This window comes from Papio anubis, chromosome 1, assembly GCF_008728515.1.
Source record: "Papio anubis isolate 15944 chromosome 1, Panubis1.0, whole genome shotgun sequence".
Lineage (NCBI taxonomy): Eukaryota > Metazoa > Chordata > Mammalia > Primates > Cercopithecidae > Papio > Papio anubis.
The window spans coordinates 96,483,544-96,507,236 of record NC_044976.1 but is presented as its reverse complement, the minus strand read 5'-3'; the positions used below and the strand labels follow the sequence as shown (position 1 = coordinate 96,507,236).

The 23,693-nt window shown below is 34.2% G+C and overlaps 1 protein-coding gene and 1 long non-coding RNA gene across 6 annotated transcripts in view; one reads left to right on the top strand and one right to left on the bottom strand.

Annotated features, from left to right (window-relative positions):
* Nucleotides 1-23,693, top strand: part of DPYD (dihydropyrimidine dehydrogenase) — an 869,249-nt gene that overhangs the window by 116,397 nt on the left and 729,159 nt on the right. The gene's annotated exons all lie outside the window — the stretch shown is intronic.
* Nucleotides 14,469-15,544, bottom strand: LOC116270066. Its single transcript, XR_004177989.1, has 3 exons — nucleotides 15,458-15,544; nucleotides 15,232-15,315; nucleotides 14,469-15,044 (listed from the first exon to the last, which is right to left on the bottom strand). It is a non-coding gene; the product is annotated as an uncharacterized LOC116270066 (long non-coding RNA).

Sequence of the window (23,693 nt, the reverse complement as noted above, 5' to 3'; positions counted from 1 at the left end):
GCCAGTGATGTGCATAAAATGTTTTAAGTCATCAGCATGCATTTATTAATTCTAAAATCATGAGAGAAGATTAAAGCAAAACCAGTGGGGAAGAAGCAGTGGGTAAAGGAAAATCTGAAAATAGCCACAGCTATTTAATAACTGATAAGGAAAGAAAGAAGTTACCACCGGAAAGGGATGACTGTTGTATTGTTTTCTAAAATTTTCACTTATAGTGATTTTCTAATGTTAATGATACCTTCAAATGTGTATGTGTCACATTTTTATTTATAGTTTTAAATTAATTTATTTAATGACCTCAGACTCTTTATCTGTGATTAGTAATTAAAGGGTATTAACCTTTATAAGAACTATCTGTAGCTAACAGTTACAGTGCACCATCACATACACTTTGAATTTCAACCTACAACTTGGAGATTATAATAGAGGAAAAGTTATATATTTGCAACATGATAATGTATTTTAATATGATTTTAAATTTTAGTATGTGTATTAAGACGGAATTAAGAATACTGGTTGATTGTAAAATTAATTGAAGTTTAGAAATGAAGTAATTTTTTTTTTTTTTTTTTTTTTTGAGACGGAGTCTCGCGCTGTGTCACCCAGGCTGGAGTGCAGTGGCGCGATCTCGGCTCACTGCAAGCTCCGCCTCCCAGGTTCACGCCATTCTCCTGCCTCAGCCTCCGAGTAGCTGGGACTACAGGCGCCCGCCACCACGCCCGGCTAGTTTTTTGTATTTTTAGTAGAGACGGGGTTTCACCATGTTAGCCAGGATGGTCTCGATCTCCTGACCTCGTGATCCACCCGCCTCGGCCTCCCAAAGTGCTGGGATTACAGGCTTGAGCCACCGCGCCCGGCCGAAATGAAGTAATTTTTATATGCAAGGGGTTGAGATCTAATCTATGACATTTAGAGAATTTCTTTAAGAAAGACGGGTTATTACAACATTTAGAGAATTTCTTTAAGAAAGACGGGTTATTACATTGAAATATTTATTGTTTTGAGAAATGTTTGTATTTGTGAATACTACTAGCATTTATATCTAATGGATGACTCTAGTTTAAGAATTATAGTGTAAGGCCATTGACGACACAGTGGCATTGAAAATTTGTGGAGGTACTCTTACATCTGGTTTAGTCTTTCAAATATTTATTGAGTTCTTACATATGCAAAGTACAAGTAGAAACTGGGGATACAGTTATGAACAAATTTTCATGAGCTTTATCCTCATGAAAATTTGATAATGGGCAGGCAGGTGGGCATTGATCAAATAACCACACAAATGTATATAAAATTATTACTGAGATAATTCTACAAAGACGAAGAAATGTTGCTAAGAGTGTAAATTATAGGAAGATTTGACAGGGAAGTCTTTAACAAAGAGTAAATCAAGCTGAAGTCTGAAAGAAGGGTAAGTGGATATAGGTTAAGAAAATAGGCCAATACCTAAATGAGAGATTTCTGACGCAAAGTTTTTGTAGGCCTGTGGTAGATGAAGGTAACTGAAGACCAATATGACTAAGCACGGAGGGCATGGAAGTACATTGTGGGAGATGAGGTTGAAGCTGTAGATAGGGGCCAACCTTGGGAAACCCCACTGAGAAATTTTGTCTTTATACTAGGAGAATTTCGTATCCTAGTATTTAAAATAATTAAGCTTTTGAGATACGTAACTATAATTGTAGAATTTTAAAAAATATCACTGGCTGAAATAAAAAGGTTTAGAAGGATCTACAATGAATACAAAGTGTCCGCATGGGAGGCTCTCATGTTTGTTTTGGTAAGAGATAATATGCATATTAGAGCTCTCGTAGTGTGCAGGGATTGGATAGATGTTTAGGATGTAAAATGTGAAGGATGGGAGAAGAGTATTAACTGTCAGGTCTCTGGTGTAACTGGATGGATAGGGAACACTATTGGTAAGAGTGTACATTGGTAGACTGTTTCTTTGCAGGGTTATTTGACAATATCAAATTTAAATGTTCATTCCCCTTAATCTGTAATTAAAGGGATAATAGGATGATATCCTATATAATTATTTAATACATGATGCTGTTTTCTCTTCATATCTGTTGTACTAAGTGAGGTGGGTAAGTGCCCTTTTTATTTGCCATTGATGCTTCTTTATTTTACCTTTCTCTTCTGGAAATCTATCAAATGTGATTCCCATTACATCATATTGCCTGTTACCCATCTTTCCTATAGCCTCCTGTGGATTCTTTGGTCACATTCCTTATTCTTTAAAATTTATCTCTTTGCTCACTTTGTCCAACTTTTGTCCTGATTCTTTGTTAGTTCAATATCCTACATAGGTGAGGCGTTCAGCACCTGACCTCTATTCCTTGAATTTTTCTCCCCCAGTATTTTTGGTTCTCCACCTTAATCCATCACCTACTCTCACAATTACCTCAGACACTTAATTCTGTGCTATTGTGTATACTACATCTTACCTCTGCCACCCTACATCTCCTCACGACCACTGATTTATCTTGTAGTTCTACAGAAGTTAGCTTGCCCCAAATTTTAGGTAGTCCTTGACTCTTCTAGTCTTCTTTTTTTTTTTTTTTTTTTTTTTTGAGACGGAGTCTCGCTCTGTCGCCCAGGCTGGAGTGCAGTGGCGCGATCTCGGCTCACTGCAAGCTCCGCCTCCCGGGCTTACGCCATTCTCCTGCCTCAGCCTCCCGAGTAGCTGGGACCACAGGCGCCCGCCACCTTGCCCGGCTAGTTTTTTGTATTTTTTAGTAGAGACGGGGTTTCACCGTGTTCGCCAGGATGGTCTCGATCTCCTGACCTCGTGATCCACCCGTCTCGGCCTCCCAAAGTGCTGGGATTACAGGCTTGAGCCACCGCGCCCGGCTCTTCTAGTCTTCTTAAAATTATCTCTCGCATTCTACAGTCAGTCAATCAGAAACTATTGTTGACTCTCCTTTAAAAATATATTCAAAATATTAAGAGACTGACGTCTTCTAAGACTACCACTTCAGTCCAAGCCACCATAATTGCTGGCTATCGTAACAGCTGACATCTTGGGCTGGAGGTGTGGTGAGGGTGGTTAAAAAAATCCCAATATCTAACCCAAACTTCAGATCAATTAAATGAGAATTACATGCATGAATCACGTGTCTGTGTGTGTATGTGCATGTGTATGTGTATGTGTTGGAGACGTAGCAGTTAGCATCAGTATTTTTGAAGCATCCCATTGCAGATAATTTCAGAATGCAGTCAAGATTGAAGATTACTCTTGTAACTGGTATCCATAAAGACTGTTCTTCACACAGAAGCTTGAGTGATCTTTTAATTTGGTCAAATCATATTTCTCTTCTGCTCAAAACCCGCTAGTGATTTCAAACTGCACTTAGAGTAAAAGTCAAAATTCTGACAATGCTCTATGTGTTTCTGATCCCCTCTACTGCCTCTGTGACTTTATATTTTAGAACTCAATTTATCTCTCATATTTAGCCATACTGATCTAAACATTGAGAAATTAACACTTTTCAAAATAACCATAGGTCAGAAAATAAATAACGGGAAATTAAAAAAAATATTTTGAACTGAACAATGAAGTTAAACATGAAAACTTTTCAAATGCAGTGAAGAAATCACTTAAAAGAAAGTTTATGGCCTCTTTGGAAGACAGTTTGGCAGTTTTTTACAAAATAAAATTACTCCATATATTTATTATAGTTTTAAAAGATTATGGATATATAATTATTTTAAATAATAAAACAATATAAACCCCAATTTAAGACCTGGTAGGACTGGGAACAAGGCAGAGATGTTCATTCTGACAACTGCTTTTTGGCATCATACTGGCAGCACTAGCTAATGTGATGGGAAAGAAAAGAAAATAAAGATATACAGTTTGAGAAGAAATAAATGAAACTACATTTGTCCACAGACGATATGATTGTCCATGTAGAAAATCCTAAAAGTTGACCAAAAATGTTCATAGAACTAATCAGCAATTATTAGTTCCTTACTAATAAACAAGGTTGCCAGATACAAGATTAATATACAAAAGTTAATTGTTTTCATATATATCAGCAATGCACAATTAGAATTTGAAATTTAAAAGATAATATCATTTAAATTAGTACCAAAAAAGGAAATACTTAATAAATCTCATAACATAGGTACAAGATCTATATGAGGAAATCTATAAGATTCTGGTGAAAGAAATTGAAGAAAAACAAAATAAATGGAAACATCTTTTATGTTTCTGGAAAGGAATACTCATAATTCTCAAGATGTTGGTTCTTTCCCACTTGTTCTGAAGATTCAATGTAATTACATTCAAAATCTCAGGAGATTATATCTTGCTTATAGACAAACTGATTCCAGACCTTATACAGAAAAGCAGAAGACTCAGAATAACTGACATAATATTGAAGGAGAACAAAATCTGAGAATTGACAATACCCAAATTTAAGACTTACTATAAAGCTGCCCTAGTCAAGACAATGTGGTGTTATTGAAAGGATAGACAAGATCAGTGAGCCAGAATACAGAGCCCAGAAATAGGCCTACATAATCAACTGGCCTTTGACAAAGGAGCAAAGGCATTTCAATGGATAAATGATACTGGAACCACTGGACATAAACATGCTAAAAAGAAATCTAGACACACTAGACACAGACCTAACACCTTTCACAAACATTAACTCAAAATGAAGTATAGAACTAAATAGAAAACACATGCCTACAATATTCTGAGAAGATAACAGAGAAAATATAGATGTTATTGGATTTGGTGATAACATTTTAGATACAACTCCAAAGGCATAATCCATGAACTAAAGAATTGATAAGTTAGACTTTATTACAATTAAATATTTCTGCTCTGCAAAAGGCACTATCAAGGGAATGAAAAGATAAGCTACAGACTGGTTAAAAAATTTTATGAAAGAAACATATCAGATAAATAAATGACATAAAAATATAAAAAGAACCACTAAAATTCAACAATAAGAAAATAACCTGATTTTAAAATGGGCAAGAGATCTGAACATACACCTCATCAAGAAAGATATACAGATGGCAAATAACCATGTGAAAATATGTCATTAGGGAATTGCAAATTAAAACAACAGATACCGCTACACAATTAGAATGGCCAAAATCCAGAACACTGACACCACCAAATGTTGATGAGAATGTGGAGCAAAAGGGACTGTCATTCATTTTTTGCTGGGAATGCAAAAATAGTAAAGCCACTTTGGAAGGCAGTTTGGCACTTTCTTACACAATTAAACATACTCTTACTATCCAGTCCAGCAATTGCATTTTTGGCATTTACCCAAAGTAGTTGAAAACTCACGTCCACACAAAAACCTGCACACGGATGTTTACTGCAGTTTTATTCATAATTGTTAGACTTTGAGCTAACCAATATGTTCTTTAAAAGATGAAGGCCTAAATAAATTGTGGTACATCCAGACAAAGGAATATTATTTAGAGTTAAAAATAAATGAGCTATCAGGTCACAGAAGACATGGAGGACAGTTAAATGCATATTACTAAATGAAATAAATTGATCTGACATGATTACACACTGTATTATTCCAAGTGTATGACATCCTGGAAAAGGCAAAACTAAAAAGGCAGTGAAAATATGAGGGGTTGGAAGGGGTTTAGGAAGAAGAGATGAATAGGTGAGGCACAGAGGATTTTTAGGACAGTGAGAATACTTTGTATGATACTATCCTGAGAGATCCATATTATTGTATATTTGTCAAAGGCTTTAGGATATACAACACTAAGAATGATTTCTAATGTAAACTGTGAAATTTGTGTGATAATGATGTGTCAGTGTTAGTTCATCATTGTAATAAGTGTAGTACTGTGATTCAGAATGTTGATGGTGAGGGAAGTTTTCCTTGTGTGGGGGTAGGAAAAATATGGGAACTCTATGCATTCCTTTGAATTTTACTGTGAACCTAAAACTATTCTAAAAAAGGAAGTGTACACAATTTTTTAAAATAGTCAAAATATTTGAGTAGAAAAATGTCCCAAAAGATGATATATACACATCCAGTAGGTACATGAGAGTGTGCTCAACATCATTAGCCATCAGGAAAACACAAATTAAAACAACAGTAACATACTATTTTATACCCACTTGTATGATGAATATTAAGAACACTGGCAAAACTCAAATTTTGGTGAAGATGTGAAACATCTTCTTCTAGATTTTACTGTTATTGACTTCTAATTTTCTTCCATTATGGCCAGAAAATAAAATCTATAAGATTATAATCTTTTGAAACTTGATTTTTGTCCCTGCATGTAGTCTATTCTTGGTGAATGTTTTGTGGGAACTTGACAAGAATGTTTATTTTGCAATTGTTGGATTTAGTGTTCTATAAATATCAATTAAATTCAGGCAATAGATTTATCTAGCTCTTCAGTATCATTACTGTTATTTATTTATGATTCTGATAGAGGGTTGCTAAAATCTCCAACTATGATTTGAGGTTGGTCAATTTTTTTCTTTCGGGTCCTGGCAATTTACATTTTATGCTTCTCCTGAACCCTCATTCATTTTGTTTATTTCTGTATTTTGGAAGCTTCTAGCCTCTCTTTTTAGCCTCCTACAAACTTCTTGAATGCAGTATGTGTCCAGTGGGGAAACAGATGTGTTGTTCTCTTAATTTTCCAATTATAACACCCCTCCCCCTGTGCCAGTGACCACTAAACGTTTTGCTGATTTCTCCTTAGCCCATCTTGAGAAAGTTCTCCTGTCTTAGGAACTTTCGTTTGTCTACTTCTTGCTTTCTCAGATCTCTTGTGCCTCTAAAAAATACGATGTTGCGGTTTATCCAGCTTTTTCTAGATTTTAGCAGAGAGAACATTGACTGGCCTCCTGTGACTTACTACATTCTGCCTAGAAAGTGAAGTTCCTTTCTGTGCCTAACTCAGCACATTGTTTTGGTAATCAAAGTCATGGATTGATTGAATATAAGCAACTACATACCATGTTTAAAGGAAGACAGAACTGTGTTTTTTAAAAATAAGTTACTTTCCGTTTTGTTTATTTCAAGCAAAATATTTAACCCACTGTCTTTTTCCCCTATATTTTCTTTAAAATCTGGACGTGTAAGAAAGTTTCATGCCTGGACCTGTTCTCACTCTGTGTTCATGTTCTATTCTTTGGCTCTTATCCACTCTGTATATTAGTGTCTCTCGGGTATGTATTCTGTGCCCTAGTCACCCTCTTGAATCTCAAACTTACAGTTTTAAATGTTTGTTTGATATTTTATTATTCTTTAAGAACTTCAGACTCAACATTTACATCCCCAAATTCATTTGCTTTGCCTTTCAGTTGGTTTCCTACATTCTCACAGTTCTACTTCTGGCTCTGTCAGTGGGACTGACTGTAATTTTTAGTAAGCTCCTTAATTTCTGTGATCCTTGCTTTTCAATTTATATTTCATTTAAGTGAATCAAAATGTAGCTAGATTATTGCTTGTTTAAACAAAATATTTTATCAAGTGCCAAATTAGTATTTATCTTTTTTATAAAACCATAATAGAATATTGCAACTACCTCATATATAAATGAAATAATTTATTATTTTGGTAAGAATTAGTTATTGATCTAGTTAAATAAAGAATAATTAAGGATAACTTTGTCCTGTCAACTCAGTTCAATGCTCAAAAGTATAGGTTTACAAATCCTAAGAGATGAAGTTAAATTAGTTTTAATTGAGCTTTTTATATGACCACTTAAACACTTACCTATCCTAAAGTGTCTGTTTTTACAGCTAGAATATGCAACCTGTTATCTTCTAATTTCTTTAATTCCCTCTTTTCTCTGGAGAGAGTTTTGTATCATTGAGTATGCTGTACCTGGGTGAACACAATCAAATGACTTTGACTTTGGTGTAGGAAGATAAATATCAGTGAGATACTGTAGGGATAGATAAAATACATTGTAGAATTTAATTAATGTTTTATGAAATAAATACTTTCATTTATTTTTCTTAATGAATTTGTATAGCATCTTAACATCTTGAGATCTCACAAATAGTTTTAGGACATTATATTATAGGAAGTAATTTGCATGATTATATTTAATTCCTTTCAATTTTTTTACTACTCACAAATGTGTCTATTTCTGAGAAAATTCTATATGTATCTTTATGTAAAATAGAATATTTTAGTATTCTTGTGGTTTGATCCTTAGTAAGTGGTGATAATACATAAAGAACAGGCATTATTTATATAAAATTCTAAATCGGATGTTATATCCCACTACATAGGCTCTTGTTTTTCCCTCAGAGATATTCATAACAAATGAGAATTCGGGACAAGAAAAATAACATTTAATATAATGACAAATTTTGTTTTTTTAATAGACTGTGATGATATTTTTCATTATTCACTAGAAATGAAATTTCATTGCTATTCAGTACAATTGTTCATAAAACTACTTCGATTTAAAACCATTTAAATGAATTGTACTGCTTCAGTGACAAAATATTTTCAAAGTTATTTTCACTTTAAAAATGATCTTGATATTTTAAGTCCAGGTAGATATGAAGTGGAGTTGCCTAGTATTTTCTGAATTAACACTTTCAATTCATCAAGAAAGATATCAGCACTTTTCATAAAAGTTATTTGCTTTGGCAAAACCAACCGTGTAACGCATGGTAATAAATAAGCATAATGGAATATAACCCTAAGTCATAGTTTACAGGAGTGAATTTCAAGACTCCTTTATATACAAGGAAATTTTGATTTTTCAGCCATGTTTCATTTAATAATTAGAAGGGAACTTCATAGTCTTTTAGTAGTGAGATATATGCTGTTAATCTTTTTCTTAAAAAATTGGATAAGTCACATTTTTCAAAATATTTCTCATCTGTCTGTATAGTCCCATTTCATAGATACTTGGATAGAAGTATATGTGTCCATATTTTCATTCTCCGAATATACATTCAATCATGTAATTAGGAGCAATCACCATTATCAGTAGTTTTAAAACATCTTTTTGATTAATGTCTCAATTTTTTTCTCTCGTAGTATTTTTACCAATGACAAATGATAATTCAGAAATATATATAAAGGAAGAACATGAAACAAGATTATTATAGTAACTTAGTGATATATTATAAAGAAGAGTATTTCCTGTAGGGTAGTCCAATTACAAAATAGTAAAACAGGAACAAAACACAATAAAGTGTTTTTTCTATTTGTTTCAGTAAGTTTAGCACAGCAGGAGTTGTGGCATTCCTCCTGACTGGTGCGTCAAATCGGCAGTTTGAAATGTAACTGCAAATGGGAATTACTTTAAAGACACCATATATAAGCTAATAACCTTAGCCATATAAATGAGATAATTATACAGCATTTAATATATTTAGTTTGCTTTTGTTGTAATAATTTCATACCTTCAGTTTGAGAAAATATATTCATTTTGAAAGATTAATAAAATTTTATGTTGAAGGCATGTAAGAACTAACTAAACTTTGAATCATTAAAAGGCTGGTTTGCCTGTCTCAGTTTTTTGCAGGTATCTGTTTCTTGCCAGTTCAGTTTAGTTTGAGGAAAAGATATTATGAATTAAACAAACAACAACATTACAAAAAAAACTGACATACGATCCAATAGAACTTTTGAAAAATAATCAGAAATTACTTCAGGACCAACATCTTGGACTATAGCACAGGAGAAAAAGGGTTGATTTTGTGGATTTGTGGAAATTTGACACTTTTTTTTTAATGGCAAGAGATCTAGGTTTCAGAAAAGTCAACCAAGGCAAGAAGGATAAGTGGGAGAACTGGGACTTCTATACTAAGGGAGGATAAGACCTCACAAGTCAGATGTCTCTTGATAGTGAATCTTGAAAAGATATAGTTGGGAGTCTTGATAAAAGAAATATCTGAGGGATAGATCTGAGGCTCCAGAAGGAAAATTATGCTTTGAGTAGTACAAACTGCTTCTGACTCTGTGGTTCCTTGTATATTTCTTATTGTACGAGTCCAAAGTTCCTACTGCAGAAGAGGTGACCCTAAAACAGTGTGAGAATGTGCTGAGTGATTGCTGGTAGAATGGAGCATTATACAGTCTGCAAATGTGGAGACTGTAAAATGAGTTCAGACAGGAACTTTTAGTCTTGCCCTCTGACATCTTGGCAGTTCTTATTCAGGCAGAAGAAAGATTTGTCTTAATTAAGGCTTATGTTCATATGTTCATAATTAAATAGTTTTAAAAACCTGAAAGAATTTGCTAGAGCCAACTGTCAGAATTGTGCTGTATCCAACTACAAATTTATCTGGAAGGCATTTCACTGCCAAGCTTTTTGAATATGTAATCTGAACAGCGTGACTCCACGTCTTTACCTCCCAGTCATACCTCAACCCACTACAATCTGGCTTCTTTGCATCATTTTTTCTGTTAGACATAGTGCCCTTTACAAAGTAAAAGCTCAATTGACACACTGATGTATTTTAATTTTAATTTGTTATTTATATTTTATATCCCACTTCTAAAATATTAAAAGGAGATATTTTAAGTTTGTATGAAAATTAGACACTACTACTCAAATAATAAAATAAATAATCTTTATCACATATTTTAAATTAAACAATTGAGACAAGAACTACAGAAATTGGAAAAAAAAAACCATGCTGAGCAGTGAATAGTTACTTTACATGGTTGAAATTTCAATAAGGGAGAGAGGAGGCAAACCATAAAACAGTTTCACAGAATACAGGAAAAAAGAAACATGAGAGAGAAAAAAATGGGCCTTTCCATTTGCTGTTCCCTCTGTCCCCAGATATTTGCATGCCCCTAGATATTTCTATGCCCTCAGATGTTTCCTCTCATCCTTCAGTTCTTTCCTCAAATGTTAACCTTCTCAGGTTCACCTTTTTTGGCTACCATATAAAATTGGAACTCAACCTATAGCATTAACACTTCTGATCTGTTTTCCTAATTTATTTTTCTTCTGAGAACTTAAAACTATCTAATATGCTATATTATCTTACGTTTTAAAAATCTTTAATGCATCTCTCCCAGTAAAATATAAGTCGTGGCAGGGCCATAATTAGTGACATAAGCTGTATCCATTTGAAGAGTAGAAGCAGAAACTAAATTGGTGCTTTGGTCAGTTTTGGCTGCTATAGCAAAACGCCATCAGTGGGGTAGCTTAAACAACCAACATTTGCTTCTCACAGTTCTGGAGGTTAGGAGTTTCAGATCAAGGAGCCAGTAGAGGTTCTTGGTGAAGGCCCTCTTTCTGACTTACAGAGAGTTTTGTCTTCTTGCTGTGTCCTCATATGGTGGAATGAGATCTAACTAGCTTTCTGCCCTCTTTTTAGAAGGATGCTAATCCTATCCATGTAGGCACCATCATCATGACCTCATTACCTCCCAAAGGCTTCACAATGGGATTGGGGCTTCAACGTGTGAATTTTGATGGGCACAGACATTCAGTCCATAGCAATTGGAATAGGTTGTAGAATGAATGGCTGGATGAATGCAAAGAAAGGAAATGGAGATTGTCACTATAGATGACAAACTTTTTTCCTACTTTTTGTCTATGCAGAGGAGGAAGGAGATGTTAAGACTCAGGGAGAAATGTTACCAGATTGGAGCAATCAAACATAATTAAATGATATTAAGGAGGCTCCAAGAAACAACAGAAGAGATGAAAGTTAAAAGCATGTGACTCTACAGAAGGTGGAAGGAGATGGAATCTAATTACACTTGTAGGGATTTCTCTTTACTAGGAGGAGGGTCAGAAACACCAGCATGGTAACAGGCAGAAAAAAAGACAGTGGCAGTTACAAATAGGTTCACAGAGATGGTGGCAGCACTATTTGGGAGTGCCACTGGAAAACTTTGATTTTGACACAGAAGTAGAAAGAAAGGTTATCTGGTGAGGATGAAGGAATGGAATAGGACTGGCTTGGAAATTGGAAGAGAAAGAAGAAAGTTTTAAAGAGTTATTCTGGGGAATGGGAGAGTGGGAGTTTGACCAAAGAAGTTAAGTTCCATTGCTGTGCAGTGTTGAGAGCTCAATCAATGAAAGAGTTTAGACTATGAGGCTAGTTTTCTGCACAGGTTTTCACTGTGGACATGGATATTTTCATCTAGAATTAGGATATTCTAAAAAAAAAAAGGCATGATGGAAGAACTGCAAGTGGGCTCTTTATAAAAAGTTATTTGAGGTGATGAAAAATAGAATTTCAATGGTAAAAACTTGGATGAAGTAAATAGATAAGAAAAAATAAGAGAAATCAATAATAATTATAGCTATAATTTGTTGCTCACCTACTGTGTGCAAACAACTTTTCTAAATACTTTACGTGTATTTACTCAATTCTTGTGACACTCCTATGAAGTAGGTATTATTACTTAAATTTAAAGTATTATTCTTACTTTAATTTTACAGTTAATATCATGAAGACATCTAAATTTATACAAAAAATAAATGGCAAATATGGGATTTGAATGTTTCCATAGTCTAGTTCTGGTGCCTCCACTAAATGACTTTGCTACACAGAGATCCTGAGGAGCGTAAATATCACTACTAATGGGGGAATTGAACAAGTGAAATGGGAGGTTTGGAGATGTGCATTGGAAGAGGAGGATGATTGAATTAGAAAATCCAGAAAGAACATACTTTAAGGTAACAACAAGGTTCTGTTCTAGGCAACGTGAACTTTTTTTCCCCCTGCTACCCTCCAGTGGAACAATTCAACGCTGCAGGTATAAAATACTTTACCTACATTTATTGAAGATTATCTTTTTCATGTATCATTTTTGAGACAAAAAAAGTTTTGATAAGACATTGAGATTCTAGTAATTTTGTTATGGATTTTTAAGAAAATGGATTAAAGTATTCTCAGTGAAAGCTCCATGGGAGAGCATCTTGAGGTAACAGTCTCAATAAATGGGTCAGACTGAGATAAAGACCAAAATCACAGAGTAGCAACATATGTTTATTTCAGGTTATGATATATCACATAATTTGTACTTCACCTTTGTTGTTTCAGATAACTAGCATGGAGTTTCAGAAGGTGATTTTTTTTTTCAGGATGAAAGCTTATTCATGCAGGTATATCTTTGCCTCTAGAAATTACTGTCATATACTCAGTAAACTTTTTGAAAATTTGCTGATTGATCATACAAAGCAGGGTCATCATTAGTGCTTCCCAAGAAGTACTAAAGCCACTCCAATAATAATAAACTTCATGGGAACTTGTTGTTTTTACTTGATGCAATGTGACTGGCTAACCATTTTATAATGTCTCTGTGCTTCCATTTTCCATTCTATAGGGCTAGAGGAGGTGTAGCACTGTAGCACAGTGTAAAGACTTCCAGGCACACCTTGATATAGGAACAAGCTTGACCTAAAGAAGGCAGTGTGGATGAAGCTTGGTGGAGGGAGATGAGTTACAAGACTATATAGGACTTGTTTCCTTGCCATAGAAAGGAATAGGAATTTTAATTTAATGATAAGCAGGTAGAGACATAATGTCTACCCCTTTTTATAGACAGAAAATGGAGATTCAGAAAGGTTCCATAATTTGAAGATGGAACTCTCATAAGTGGCAAGGCTGGACTTTATACTCCTGTCTGCCTGATACAATGCCTTTTCTGTCTTCGATACCACCTTTATTATCTGGTACACAGAGATACTTAACAGATGTTTCTGAACATATATGTGCTCTGTGATATGGCAGATGAAACTTCAAATAACTGAAGTGAATACATTTTAAAATACTTTAGATGTATTTCTTAAATAAAGTATAACAATAACATCAAGCTTTATTTTGATCATTTAATTTTTCAATAATGTGTTACTTTGTATAGATTATCTTGTTTATTCTTAATAACAATCCTGTGAGGTAGGTACTATTATTATGCTCATTTTGTATGACCACGGACAAATATCTTCACCTCAATCCTGTGAGGTAGGTACTATTGTTACACCCATTTTATAATAACAAATATTGAATATTTAACAAATATTGGAAATCTATACTTAAAATGGGTATAATAATAGTACCCACCTCACAGGATTGAGGTGAAGATGTTTGCCCATGGTCATACACTGAATAAGTGATAAAATTCGTAATAGCAGAAACTATTTCACTATTTACTTGATTGTCACAAGGAATTCTGTGAAACCATGGTTTATTAGCTCAGTTTGTGGTTATTCTGTGTATGACTAGATGGTTATAAAAATTTAAAAATACATTTCATAGTTCACATTCTTAGTTTTCTATAACAATTCAGTGAGACCATCCAGACATATGAGTTAGGAGAATAATTCTGGAGGAATAGATGTCAGAGCAAAGGACTCTACATATAGATTAGGACCATGTTCTTGTTGGGAAGATGGCCAAAAAAGACTTTTGAGGATATTTTTTCAGTTATTTAACACATATTGAAAATCTATTATGTTCTATTTGGAAAAGAAAGAATTGGTGGTTAGGAGCCAACTAAGATCCAATAAACTTTTGTCTGTGACTTAACTCTTCTAAAGTTGTCAGAACCTTATGTTTCCCAGAGTTAGTTGTTTTGGTCGACAGAAATCTATGATATGCCAAATAAAGACTTTCTAGTTACTATTAACTTTGCCTTGCATGTAGAAAGAAAATATTACTCATCAGAACTTATCATAAATCTTAAGATGCAATCATATCCCTGCATACATACTGATTATCTCAAAATCAAATATATACTTTTAAAAAGGCTTACTGTGTTTTGAAGGGTTCATATTTTCTTTCTGAAAAATGGCAAAATAGTGCTGGCCTCATGATACTTGGTTTAGTACAGGCAGTACATACTAACTAATATAAACAGCATGCCCAGCCAATTCATTATCATCCTGGAACTATGTTCAGCCTGGCTAGTATCATGAAAGATGAGTAGAAGCAGTGAGCTGGCAAAGCTGGCCTCTGCCTCTGGTTGTTAAGCCGTTGGCAGCTCAGGATGCATGACCTTTCAAATATACACTTCTAATTCAGGATTTCTTATGATGTCATGTAGTCATGTTCTTCCATTTTAGTGTATTCTGTCTTCAAAATTCTGTTCTGAAAAAAGAAAAAAAAAAAAAGAAGAAGAAATGTAAGCTACTATCCTTTTGGCCAAATGTTGAACTTTTCCTTCTGTAACTTTGTAGGTAGGAGACAGCAGAGTAACTGATCTTCCTACTGAAATGAATTTCCTTAAGCAAAATTATTTTAAAAAATATGTCTGGTATCTTTGTTTATACCTCAGGGTTGCCGAGCTATCAGCTGCATGCCTGCTTTTCATTGAAACATATGTGTATTTGTGTATATATGCGTTTGCATGGCTTCTAATAGCATAGTAATAATTTCAGGGGAGGAAATAGAAAAGAAAGCAAGAGAAATGTATTACATTTTTGTATTTCCTTCTTGCATTTTTTTTAAAAAGATAAGACTCTGTTGTAAAATATAAACCGGTAATTTGATCATTACTTGTTATTCATTTGAACTAGTTCAGCCAACAGATAATGGACAGTGAACAGAGAGAACTCTTTCGGTAAGCCATGTACTTTTTCCAGGGGTGATTGTTATGCTATGTGTATTTAGATAGAAGCTTTTCCCTGTGTAATCAGCTTGCTGCTGCCCATTTTACTGCCAAACATTCCTTCTCTATGGTAGCATAATACTGTTACCAAGGGAACAGCTTATGGCCGACACATACAGTAGTGCCACAAATTAATTTCACAGTTATCAGGATATAAGGTGATAACAGTAACGTGAGCTACTGTGAAATTTCCATTGTTCCCACAGAGTTACAGTGTAATTATTACTTTTGTGGTAACTAAGCAAATAATTCGCATCACTACTCCTGGATGTTTGTTCTCTCTTCTCTGTCTCACCCTCCTTCTTTGTCTTTCCCTTTCCTTCCTATGTTTTCCTCTTTTGTTGGTTCAGACTCTCTCCCTGACTCTCTTTTCACAATTACCAATTAATATAGAGTATTTTTTATATTGGCATTAAGAAAGAGTTTTATTAAAGTGGGGTGAAGGCATTTCATATATGTAACTCATGGGCATAATTAGGATGTTCACTTCTATCAAAGATATAAAAGACTAAAACAGTGTGTTGAGAGGATACATTCAATTTGTGATCAATGTAGACTGAGAGATTCCAGTTTTATTTTCATAGAACATTAACTCCATATGTTGAATAGAAGGATCATCAATTTAATGTGATTAAAAGCAGTGGAGAAAAATGAACTTCCCTAATTAGCTGTGTAGCTTAGGACAAGGAAAACAACTTAAGCTTTAGTACTTACATCTATAAAACTGGGATAATAATAATGCCCACCTAACACAATTGGTATGTGAATTAAAAGAGATATGTGTGAAAGTGAATTTTAAACTGTACAATAAAAGTTTTAAGCTATTATGATCATTGTCATATAAATGGGGATACATCTGTAAAATGGGGATAAGTATATTCACCTAACAGAATTGGTATGTAGATGAAAAGAGATATGTGTAAAAGTGAATTTTGAACTGTACAGTACAAGTTTTAAGCTATTAACATCATTGTCATATTTTAATGGGGGCATCTATTGATGACAGCCTACCCTCATTAGGAGAAAATTTATAAGGAGATTTCAAAATAACAGTAACACAGGGAAGAACTGTTTTTATTGCATTTTATTGTAATAAAAATAGTGTTTCAGTATACCTAGGGCACAGCAAAATGAGATGTTACCATTGTAAAATGACAGTAATTTTAATAATGAAATTTCCAGAGAATGAAACTCATATTTTTTACTGTTTTTATTGAGTATGTGTATATGTTAATTAAAATTTCAGCAGTGAAAAAGAAAATAATATTATAGGAGTGTGTATAGTATGTCATTAGTTTTTAAAAAGCTACAGTGGTGAATGCATGTGAAATATGAATTGTTCACTATGTCAAAAAGTGGAGTTGCTAAGACAAAGGTAAAATTATAGAAATGAGTTGAATTTATGTAGGAATGTTTGTTTTTAGTTGTGTCAATGTACATGATGATCTTTAGTCTCCATTCTATGTTATTTTGCTTTTTAAATGTATTTTATGTATTCTGTTAGTAAGATCAGCATATAGCTAACAGTTAATATCTGTCACTAAATGTTGAGTAGTGGATTGGGTATTTATCATTCCAACACTATAAATCATATACTTTTAGCAGTTAGAAAATTGATACATGATAGAATAAAATAATTAGATGAAACTTTTAGGTATGCATATTTGTTGAATGAATGAATGAAATATGGTGAATATGTAGTAAACTGCCTCCCATTGCTAAATGTCTTTTTAGAGAGGGTAGGAAATTAAAAATAATCATTTTCTTACATAAATTTTTCTGCCACCCATTTTTGAAGTTACCCAACGCTGGTAACTTTACATAAAGAAGTATGACTTTAACTGGGCTCTCTGCACATCCCATTAGTTAAGACTGCTTTCTCACATTATTATTATTATTTTGTAAATAAATAAGTAAAATTATTTTATTTGCTACTCTTATTTGTTCTCTACAAAGAAATTCTAATGTGATCTACAAAAAGGTACTAGAACAAATAAGATTGGACATATTGCAGGATTGATATACAAAAATCAAATATATTCTAATCACAACAAATAATTGAAAATTAAAACTTAAAAACAATGCCATTCAAAATAGCATAAAAATTATAGAATACTAGGGATAAATCTGACTTGTGAAAGATGTGAAAGACATGTGTACTACAAACCTATGTACCCTGCCCTGAAATAAGTGAAGCATGGCTTCTCACTTTTTAAGTGTGAAATAGGTGTAGTGACTTTTTTCCGAAAAGTATAGTATGTAAAGAGTTGGAAAATAGTAACTTTTCAGAAGAGAAACCTGAAAAATACTGCCTCAGCCAGGGAATCAAGATTAACATCAATGGTAGTAAGTCATGTTGATAGTATGTACTCTTAGGTGAATGGAATATAGGTCAAACAAGCTTTTTAAAATAGAGATGTAAAAACAAAACAAAAATAACATGTTAACTGTAAACATGTATGATCAGTCTTTAACATTTTTAATTTGTTTTTCTATAATGGTGAATGATGTTGAGTATCTTTTCAGGTGTTTTATGCCATCTGTATGTCTTCTTTGGTAATGTGTCTGTTTAGGACATTTGTTTATTTTTTTGGTCAGCTTGTTTCTGTTATTATTGATTTTTGAGAATTTAAAAAATATTATGGATTCACGTTGTTATCAGATATGTGCCTTGAAAATATTTCCTCCTAGTATGTGGGTTGTCTTTTCATTCTCTTAAGAATGTCTTTTGGCCCTGCCTGGTGGCTTATGCCTGTAATCCCAAAATTTGGGGAGGCTGAGGTGGGTGGATTGCTTGAACCCAGTTTGAGGCCAGCCTGGGTAACATGGTGAAACTCTCTCCTTACTAAATATACAAAAATTAGCCGGGCATAGTGGTGCATGCCTGTATTCCCAGCTACTTGGGAGGCTGAGGTAGGAAAATCACCTGAGCCCGGGAAGTTGAGGCTGCAGTGAGCCATGATTGCACCACAGCACTCTAGCTTGGGCGACTGGAGTGAAACCCTGTCTCAAACAACAAACAAACTAACTAACTAACAAAATACAACAACCAGATGTTTTAAAGAACAGAAATTGTTATTGTTGATGAAGTTAAATTTATCAATTTCTTGTGCTATGATGTGTATTTTGGTATCATATCTAAAAAGATATTTGTCTTCCCTAGGGTTGCAAAGATTTTCTGCCATGTTTTCCTCTAGAAGTTTTATAGTTTTGTGTTATACATTTGGCTCTAGGTTACATTTTACATTAAATTTTATATATGGTATGAGTTATTGATCAAAGTTTTTTTGTTTGTTTGTTTTTTGTTTGTTTTTTTGTATGGGCATCCAATTGTTTTAACACTGTTGTAGAAAAGACTCTATTCTCCACTGAATTGCCTTTGCACTTTTATGAAAACCAGTTGTCAATATATTTGTGGGTCTCTTTCTGGACTTTGTATTCTGTGGCATTCATCTGTTTTCTGTGTTAACACTGGTATCATATTGTCTTCACAGTGAGTCTTGAAAGCAGTTAGTTATAGTTCTCAAGGTTAGTTTTCCTTTTTATAAGGTTTGGCTATTCTAGGTCACCTGAAATTCCATACGAATTTTAGAATAAGTTTGTCTATTTTTACTAAAAGCATCTGCTAGGATTTTGATTGGAACTGTGTTGACTTGATACATCAATTTGAGGGGAATCAACATCTTTTTTTTTTTTTTTTTTTTTTTTTTGAGACAGAGTCTTGCTCTGTCACCCAGGCTGGAGTGCAGTGACCGGATCTCAGCTCACTGCAAGCTCCACCTCCCGGGTTCACGCCATACTCCTGCCTCAGCCTTCCGAGTAGCTGGGACTACAGGCGCTGGCCACGTCGCCCGGCTAGTTTTTTTTTTTGTTTGTATTTTTTAGTAGAGACGGGGTTTCACCGTGTTAGCCAGGATGGTCTCGATCTCCTGGCCTCGTGATCTGCCCATCTCGGCCTCCCAAAGTGCTGGGATTACAGGCTTGAGCCACCGCGCCCGGCCGGGAATCAACATCTTAACAAAATTGAGTCTTCTGACCCATGAACATAGTATATCTTTCCATCTTGTAAGGACTTTAATTTTTTTTTCTCAGCATGGTAGTTTTTTAAAATGTATTTTAAAACTTAGGAATAGTTTTAGGGTTACAGAAAAGAAGCAGAGATAGTACACTATATAGAGATTTCCCACCTATACCAAGTCAGTTTCCTTTATCTTTAACATCTTATATAAATGTGCTTTGTCACAATTAATGAACCAGTATTGATACATTATTATTAATGGAAGTTCATAGTTTATTCATATTTCCTTAGTTTTTACATAATGTTCTTTTTCTGATTTGGAATTCCATCCAGGATACCAAATTATATTTATGTATTATGTCTCCTGAGGCTCCTCTTGGCTGTGGCAGTTTGTCCAACTTACCCATTTTTGATGACCTTGACAGTTTTTGAGGAGTATTGGTCAAGTATTTTGTAGAGTGTGCCTCACTTAGGATTTGTCTCATGTTTTCCTCATGATTAGACTGGGATTACTGGTTCTGAGAGGACAAGCACTGAGATGAAGTGTCATTCTCTTATTTTCATGAAATTTTATGGGCATTTTGATATGATTGAGGCTTAGTTTCATCATCTGTAAAATGGAGATAATGATAATGGCATGCAGTAAACATTAAGTGAGAAAACTATGCATGTAAAGTATTTAGCATTAAGAAGATCTGATGCAGACTAAAGAGCTCAGTAGTGGCCAGGCATGGTGGCTCCTGCCTGTAATCCCAGCACTTTGGGAGGCCAAGGTGGACAGATCACCTGAGGTCACAATTTCAAGATCAGCCTGGCCAACATGGTGAAACCCTTTCTCTACTAAAAAATATACAAATTAGTTGGGTGTGGTGGCGGCCTCCTGTAGTCCCAGCTACTTGGGAGGCTGAAGCAGGGAGAAACGCTTGAACCTGGGGGGCAGAGGTTGCAGTGAACCAAGCTCGCAGCACTGCACTCCAGCCTGGGCAACAGAGCAAGACTCCATCTCAAAAAAAAAAAAGAAAAAAAAAACAGAGCTCAGTACCAGTATTTTTCTTTTTCTCTTTGGGAGATGGGCAAGGCCATATGACTAGTTTGGTGTCGGGAGTATCTATGGTTAAGGTCTTTTTACTGCACTATCCTTCCTCGTGTCTAATGGGCATACCAAAAATAGTTGTTAATGGAAATATCTTCACTCTGTACTGCATTATGACTGTGCATAATAGAAGTTAGCAGGTGAAAGGTTCTCTTAGACCTAGAACAATTAAGAAGCATGAATCCATTCCATCAGCGAAAGCATTTAAAAATATAGTTTTTTTGTAATTGGTTTCTCAGACTCAAAATATTATGAGCACTGTGCTTCATAGAGCAATAGGATATTGACAGTATTTTGGTTTTTTTCTTTTTTTCCCATTGCTAACTTTTTTCTATATTTCTACTTCTTTGTCTTTTCCTACAATGTAACACAAAAAAGATCCATTACAATATTGGTGTAGCTAAATATTTGAGTGTACAAATTTTAGTGATCAGAATAGCTTTAGACAGGTGTATAAAATGCTTGTTTTGTTCTCTGTCCTCAGTGTGGGAAACTGAATAGGATAAGTTAGGTTAGTCGATACACTGTCATTTAATTATTCTTTTCCTCAGAAGAAAGGAGTTTTCAAAGTAGTAGAAACTGTATCTGAGGTCAACTGATTCACAACCAGACCATCACATTTAGTTACTAGACTTAAACATGGCTTCCTTGGAGACATTCTGCGTTATCAAAAATGCAAGTTACTGACTCCTTCAAAAAATTTACACATAATTCAAATTTAGCACACCTGTAGTATGAATATACACTAGACCACAAAACTTGTTCCACTACTCTAATGCTACAGTTGCAAAAGCAAATCACGGTTTCCAAATTAAGCAGAGGTTTCAGTGGTTTTAATTTTGTGATGATGTTTTCCTTCCTGAATCATATTGTGAGTCTAGTAGTTCTTAACTGGGTGACTGGGTGTTCCTGTCTTTTGGGGGACATTTAGAAATGTATGGAGACATTTTTGATTGTCACAATGATTGGTAGGTTCTCTGACATTTGGTAGGAAGGGGTCAGAAATACAATACATCCCACAATGTTGTGGAAAACATTTAATAAAAGGGAAGCATTAAATATTCCTTAAAAATGTGAATCATGCCACTTGAGAACTGTGGGTAATCCTGATGTCTTATGAGAAAAATCTGTGTTTATGTACCTTGTGTGTTAAACTCTTACTTAGACGTAACTTTGAATGAACCAACTGCCTTTTTTTCTTACTGAGTATATAAAAATTAATAAATAGGCTGTAAGCTCAACAGAATAACTTACCTATTCATAAAATGTCTTTCAATAGTTTAATAGATAACTGGAAATTTATTTTCGATAGCAGCTTATACTAGAGCAAATAAGGACATGTGAAAATTGTAGATAATCTTTAATCATGCCTACAAATTTGATTAAAATTACCTGTTGATTTTTTTTTTCCTAATTGAATCTTTTGAACTCAACAGAATGTCTTTCTAGTAATTCTACTTTTTCCAATATGTGACCTAACATGAGCCTAGTCTTTTGAAGAATTCTAAAGATGAGTAAAAAAGAGATGTGAAGAGAGTAAGAAATAATATCCAAATGGTGAGAACACAGAAAATAACCACACTGTTTTTACTTTTTCAACATATGGTATTATCCACATTTTGCAGAAAAATAGAATGTATTCAAGCAAGTTTTCTGAAACAAATGTCAGAAAAGTAAGAGAGCCATATAAATCACATTGTTGCAGACTATTCTGTACCCTCCATGAAAACATTGTATTTTTGTTTGAAATGCGTAAATTCTGTAGAAAATCAGTTCTCTCTAGGGTCCTCTGGTGTAGAATCCTTCTGGGCTTTGTATCATCCTTTTCAGTATGTTTAAGAAAGAACTATTAGAGACTCACATAGTATCATTGCTCTCCTTCTTATGCAAGAAAAGTGATCTCTTTCAGCAGCAACTTTTCTGTGTAAAAAACATGTGATCCTGAAGTCAGCTGGGTCCATGAAGAATATTCGTTTTGAATCTAGGCCAACTTTGAGACAGAATTGATCATTTTTCTCCAATACCAGAAAGAGTTCACTCTTAGAAAATGGTAAGCAGTGTGGGGATTCCAGATGATTTCTTGAGGGAGGTAGATGAAAAGTTTACTATGTAGGTCCCAGGTTTCTGTTAATGTGACTCCTCATTAGACTTGTTCCTTCCCCAAAGCTGCCCCACCTCCCACAGATACCTCAAGTGATGCTATTGTGGTTTTTCTCTGTTGCTTAACTTGATATTTCTCCATTGCAATCTTGAAGGGCTTCCTTTTTTGTTTTTCAAAACCATCGTTCTCTAAGTCTATCAAAGACTTAAAGCAGTAATAAAATAATCATATTGTGTTAAAGCTGCATGCTAATAACTAGCTGAGATCAGCTGTACTTGGAGGTTGGGCATGTTTATTCGAGGAAGGGAGCTGAGTGATTTGTGGACACGGAGTCTTTCACGAGGTATATATAAGAAGACATATTTATGTTATTCTTAATTTTGTTATTCAAATACTGCTTTTGAGAAAATTATGAAATAGCAAAGGAACTTAGGCCAGCATGAGGTCATATGGGCTTGGCGGGAAGTGTGGGAGGTGAGAAAAAAAGCACAGAAAAAACAAGGCTATTTAAAATTTTCCTTATCATCTATAATAAATAATGTGATTTATTTTCTGAGGGCTAAAGCCTAAAATTCATATTCATAAACTATTTCCCAGAATTCAAACTACTAGAATTTACAATGCAGGGTTTTGTATCTTACTGATCAATAGTAAGCATGCAAATAATAGCTTTTGATTCAATTTTGCAAAAGAAAGAAATGCTGTTAAATAATTGATGCTCCCAGTATAGTCAGAAGCCATATCATTAAACTGTGTCTCATATAAAGCATTTCTGAGGGAGGGTCAGCTCATGTGATCAGTTATATTTCCTTCTGAAATATGTAATATATGGATAGTGCTTTCAAATTTTTAATACTGGGTAATTAGTATATTAATTTTATACTCAAATTAGGGCTGTTATGTGGACATTAG